Source organism: Lotus japonicus, chromosome 5 (assembly GCF_012489685.1).
Source record: "Lotus japonicus ecotype B-129 chromosome 5, LjGifu_v1.2".
Taxonomy (NCBI): domain Eukaryota; kingdom Viridiplantae; phylum Streptophyta; class Magnoliopsida; order Fabales; family Fabaceae; genus Lotus; species Lotus japonicus.
Genome location: NC_080045.1, coordinates 50,846,567 through 50,852,449, shown reverse-complemented (window position 1 = coordinate 50,852,449; position 5,883 = coordinate 50,846,567).

Sequence of the window (5,883 nt, the reverse complement as noted above, 5' to 3'; positions counted from 1 at the left end):
ATTGGTGGCGAGGCTCCTCCCTCTTTGCTGAGTTTATCTGATCCTCACTTCAACGGGTTGGACTTCATGACCTGCACCTTTGACAACCGGATTCATAACGATGTTTCCGGTCAAGGCCCCCCAACATTGCTTCTCTAGCGATCCATCACGCACTCTCTGCCGCCAGCACTGTGGCGGGAATGGCTCAGTGTGTGAAGGAATTGATTTCAGCCAAGAATCGTTTCGAGAAGAAGGCAGCCGATTATAAGACTGCATATGAGCGAGCTAAGGCTGATGCTGAGACCGCCAACAAAAAGCTGAAACCTGCTGAGGAAAAGTGCGCTAAGTTAACTAACGACTTGGCGGCTTCTGATCTGCTTCTTCAGAAGACCAAGTCTCTGAAAGAAGCCATCAACGACAAACACACTGCTGTTCAGGCCAAGTGCCAAAAACTGGAAAAGAAGTACGAACGCCTGAATGCTTCCATCTTAGGGCGTGCTTCTCTTCAATTTGCTCAAGGCTTTCTGGCGGCCAAAGAGCAAATAAGTGTGGTTGAACCGGGCTTCGATCTTTCTCGCATCGGGTATCTGAAGGAGATCAAGGATGGTCAAGTGATTGGCGATGATGACGTTGGCCTCGACCTTCTTCCTCAGTTTGATTCTGAAAGCGAATCTGAGGGAGGGAATGGCGAGGATGGGAATGACCAGAACAAGAATGAGGGTCAAGGGAAGGAAGACCCTCAAGCTGTTGCAAGCCAGGATAACAACGCCAACAGTGAGAATCCGGCTTGAATTTAGATTGTTTTTATTTTGTTTAAGTCAGAATTTTGTTTTTGGGCTTCGCCCTTTAGCTCTTTTGTTCGTTGTTGTTTCAAGTCATGTATGGGCTTCGCCCTTTTTTCATCTTTAATGAAATTTGTTTAAGTGCAACCGTTGTTACCTCAAGTTGTTGTTTACTAAATTTTCTTTTGATTTGGGTTTATATACCTTAGCCGATTTTTCGACGCGGCTTGGTTTCTAGTGGCCACTAGAATTTCCAAGGCTTTTAACATTTGATGGCGATACTTTCTTATTCTGAAAGGTTTATTCGCGGTATTGTATACCTTGGTACGATTTGCACTGCATGAACTCGTAATATAAATTAAAAAATAAGCAATTCTGTTGAAATGATCTTTTCATTAAATTTCTTTCATACATGGGAATAATTGTCCCTTCATTCTTTACATATGCCGCCCCATTAAAAACCTCTCCAAAGAGAGGGAAAAAGAGTGCGGCTTCATTTTCCTTTATTGTTCCTTTTAACTGAAATACTGCTTCAAATGCGAGGCGTTCCATGTTCGTGGAACCCTTTGACCGTTAAGTTGTTCCAATTTATAAGCTCCTCCTCCAACGTCGCCTACAATCCTGTAAGGCCCGCCCCAATTGGGCGAAAGTTTGTTGTGTTTGTCAGGTATAGTATTTTTTCGGAGCACTAAGTCTCCTACCCTCATAATTCTTGGCACAACTTTCGTTGAGAATTTTCTTGCGACCTTCACTTTCCCCGCCTCATTCCTTATGTGCGCCTCTCGTTGTTCCTCAGGCAGCATGATCAGGCTTGCTATCAAATTTCCCCGTTGTTATTCTCATTAAACTGAGATACTCGCCAACTTTGGTTTTCTATTTCCACAGGGAGCATGACATCAGTTCCATAAGTTAAACGATATGGGGTTTCCCTTGTGCTTGACTGTTCAGTGGTGTTATATGCCCATAGGATGCCTGGTAACTCTTCCGCCCACAGTCCTTTCGCTTCATCTAGCTTCTTTTTTAAGCCCTTCAAGATAACTTTGTTAGCTGACTCGGCCTGTCCATTGGTTTGTGGATGTTCTACCGAAGCAAATCGCATTTCAATTCCCATTTCCGCGCAAAATTCCCGGGTGACATTACTTGTAAATTGGGTCCCATTGTCCATTACTAATGCCATGGGAACCCCAAATCTGCACACAATTCTTCGCCACAGAAAATTCCTGACCTTGGCGGCTGTTATAGTCGCCACTGCTTCAGCCTCTATCTATTTGGTGAAGTAATCAACCGCCACGATGATATACTTCATTTGTGCCTTTGCTACTGGGAATGGTCCTAGAATGTCTGTTCCCCACATAGCGAATGGCCAAGGTGCCACCATGGTTGTTAATTCTTCCGGTGGAGCCTTATGTAAGTCAGAAAAGACTTGACATTTTTCACATTTCTTGACGTATTCCAGACAGTCCTTCTTCATTGTTGGCCAATAAAATCCTGCCCTCAGTACCTTTACTGCTAATGATCGCCCACCGATATGACTGGAGCACACTCCTTCATGGACTTCCGCCATTATTCCAATGGTGTCTTTAGTATCAACACACTTGAGCATAGGAGACATAATTCCCCGCCTATACAACTCACCATCCACCAGTGTGTAAAAACTGGCCTCCCTGCGTTTTGCTCTTAAGTTCAAATCGTCGTCCTTTGAAGGATTTTCCAAGAAAATCTTGATTGGCTCCATCCATGAAGGCTCGCCTTCGGTAACTGACTTCACTGTTTTTAGCTTCACTTCCACCAAGTCAATACTGGGGCGAGGGAGAGTTTCCTGAATAACTGTTTGGTAATTGCCCAATCGCCCCGTGCTAGCCAACTTTGCTAGCACATCAGCCCTTTCGTTTTGACTTCTGGGAACGTGCTCTATTCTGATCTTCCCTATCTCCATCATTAATCTTCGCACCACCTCCAAGTATTTTGAAAGTTGCGGGTCCTTGACTTGATACTTGCCATTTACTTGTTTAACAACCAGCTGTGAGTTGCCTTTGATGAACAATTTTTGAACTCCTAACTCAATGGCCAGCCTTAGTCCGGCGATTAGAGCCTCATACTCTGATTGGTTGTTGCTTGCCTTGAATTCGAATTTCAAAGATTGCTCAATGACCATCTTATCTGGGCTTTCAATAGTTATTCCAGCTCCACTTCCGGTGTTGTTTGAGGATCCATCAACAGACAGGATCCACTCGCCTTGGTTTTTCTCGCCCTCCGTGGGTGTTAATTCCGCAACGAAGTCGATCAGGCTTTGAATTGTAACTTGCCCTCTTGGTTCGTATTGTATATCGTACTCAGACAACTCAACTGACCAGCTGACTAACCGCCCAGACAAGTCAGGTTTTTGGAGTACTTGTCTTAAAGGAACATCAGTTTTAACTTTAATTGGGAAACTCTGAAAATATGGCCTAAGGCGCCTTGCTGTCTTCAAAATTGCCAAGGCCGCCTTCTCAATTTTCTGGTATCGCAATTCAGCGCCTTGCAGGGTATGACTCACAAAATATATAATCTTCTGTTGCTTTCCTTCTTCCTGAAGCAACACCGTGCTGACCGCCCTATCCGTGACAGCCAGGTAGAGCATCAGAGGAACGCCTGGCGTAGGTTTGGATAGTACTTGCAACGTTGCTAATGATTCTTTCAACTTGGAAAAAGCTTGCTCGCATTCCTCCGTCCATTGGAACTTGGAATTCTTTTTTAAACAATTGAAGAAAGGAGCCGCTTTATCTCCCGCCATTGGCAAGAAACGTGCTAAAGCCGCCATGCGTCCTGTTAATCGCTGCACTTCCTTGACGCTTGTTGGACTTTTCATTTCTAAGATCGCCTTGCCTTTATCTGGGTTTACTTCAATCCCCCTTGATGTTATCATAAAGCCCAAAAACTTTCCCCCTTGGATCCCAAACGAACATTTCTCAGGATTTAGCTTCATTTGATATTTTCTTAGCTGAGCAAAGGCTTCCTTAAGATCGTCGCCATGATCCTTTGACCTGGACGATTTAACAATCATGTCATCTACATACACTTCCATATTTCTTCCAACTTGTTTTGAAAAGATTTTATCCATGAGGCGTTGGTAGGTGGCTCCAACATTTTTCAAACCAAAGAGCATTGTTTTGTAACAATAATTCGCCTGGTTAGTCATAAACGCCGTACTCTCCTCATCCGAAGGATGCATCATGATTTGATTGTAGCCATAATAGGCATCCATGAGACTTAAAAGTTCGTTGCCAGAAGCCTCGTCTACCAACTTATCAACATTGGGAAGAGGATATGAGTCTTTGGGACACACTTTGTTCAGGCTTGTGTAATCTGTGCACATTCTCCACTTTCCATTAGCTTTCTTGACCATCACAACGTTGGCGAGCCAGGTTGGGTACTGCACTTCAGAATGAATTGTGCCTTGATCAACTTCTCAGTTTCTACTTGAACCGCCTTGTTCTTTTCATCGCTCATCCGTCGCCTTGGTTGGATGACTGGTTTTGCTCCTGCCCGTATCGCCAACTTATGAGTGATTACGTTGGGATCAATTCCTGGCACGTCATTGATTGTCCCGCAAAAAGATCTAAATTCTCACCCAACAGGGTGATCAATCTTTCTTCTTGTTCTTTTGTTAATCCGCTACCAATTTTCAGAACTTTATCCTTGATTTGTGCTGATTTTGTTTCCTCCAAAGGTTGTGGGCGGAAATCATTAGCGTCATCTCTTGGATCCAAACTAAATCCTTCATGTGGAAAAATCTCCGTGATACGGTGGCTTTCCTTGGCAGCCTTTTTCCCATAAAGAGCCACACTGCGAAGGTAACACTCCCTTGCTGCACTTTGATCCACTCGAAGGACGCCCACCTTCCCATTACAGGCCGGGTACTTAACAGTCAAATGCGCTGTCGAAATTACAGCACATAACTTGTTGAGGGTGTCCCGCCCCAAGAGTACGTTGTAATTGGCCCTACATGCCAATACCAAATACTTCACCTGAAATTTTTTGACAAAATCCCCCTCGCCAAAAGCCGTCGATATTTCAACATATCCTCACACATTGACTCGGTCCCCTGTAAACCCCACCAGGGTTCCAGTATAAGGTTTCAAATCCGACTCCTTCAACCCCAGGCGCTCAAAGGCGTCCCCATAAATGATGTCCGCTGAAGATCCCTGATCCAAAAACACTTTTTTTGTCATGTAATTGTTGACCCTGATTGTCACTACAATCGGATCATTTTCATGAGGAATAACGTGTGCAAAATCTTGAGGGGTGAAAATGATGGGAGAGTGATTCAACCAGCACTCGCCTTCATACACCTCATGCACCGAATGAACAGCCGCCACGTACCGCTTTCTAGCCTTGCTTGAAATAGCGCCTCCTCCGAATCCTCCTGCAATCGACGAGCATTCCCCAACAGGGTCGCCCAACTCTTCCACTATCTCTTTTCCTTTCCCCCTGTCCCCCTGGGTTACCTTAGTGGCCTCTGATGTTGCTGCTTCTTTAACAAAATTCGCCAGATGGCCAGCCTTGATCAACCTGTCAATCTCCCGCCTCAAGTTCCAACAATTATCTGTGGTGTGCCCCAACGTTTTGTGATACTCACACCATCGGTTTGTATCCACATTGGCTGGTGGTCGCCTAGGAGGCGGCGGGTATTGCACCGTATTTGTTTGTGCAACTGCCTTTAAGATAGTGCTTAGAGGGGCATTCAATTTAGTAAGCGGAACAGGAGTTGGCGAAGGTCCTTGTTGACCAGCTGGGGCTGCCGCGGTACCCTGGGGATTCCTATGCCACGTATTCTGGAACCCGGGCTTGGTATTTTGATAGGGGCCGGGTCTTGGAATACGAGGAGTTTGAGCTACCCGTGTATCCTTTCCAGTCTTGTTCTTTTCCTGAGAAACTCCGCCAGGCTGGACGTGTTTTCTCCCCTCCTCCCTTTCTTGCTTCTTTTGATCATCTTGCTCAATCAAAATGAATTCCTGAACGCGGGCACGAAGATCCATCATGTCCTTAGCCGGTCGCCTAGTCAAATCTCGGTTTAAATCACCCGCCCTGAGGCCATTTTTGAAAGACGCCAGGCAGACATCCGGATTGTCTTCCTCCAATT